Raw genomic sequence first — 300 nt, forward strand, 5'->3', positions numbered from 1 at the left:
ATAAATAAATAAATAAATAAATAAAGTTGAAGGTTTGCCGAGTGGGATGGCACCCATCTTTAATCCCAGCACTCCGGAGGCAGAAACAGATCTCTGTGAGTTAGAGACCAGCCTGGTCGAAATAGTGAGTTCCAGGCAAACCAGGCTACATAGTGAGAAGCTGTCTCACCAGCAAGACACCTCAGCAGGTAGAGATGCCTAAGAGCAATGACCGGATCCTGCAAGGCAGAAGTAGAGAAGTGACCCCGATAGTTAGGTGTCTTCTGATCACGGTGTGGCTTCTCCAACATCACCCACACC

The sequence above is a fragment of the Microtus ochrogaster genome, linkage group LG9, assembly GCF_000317375.1.
Source record: "Microtus ochrogaster isolate Prairie Vole_2 linkage group LG9, MicOch1.0, whole genome shotgun sequence".
In the NCBI taxonomy this organism is placed as follows: domain Eukaryota; kingdom Metazoa; phylum Chordata; class Mammalia; order Rodentia; family Cricetidae; genus Microtus; species Microtus ochrogaster.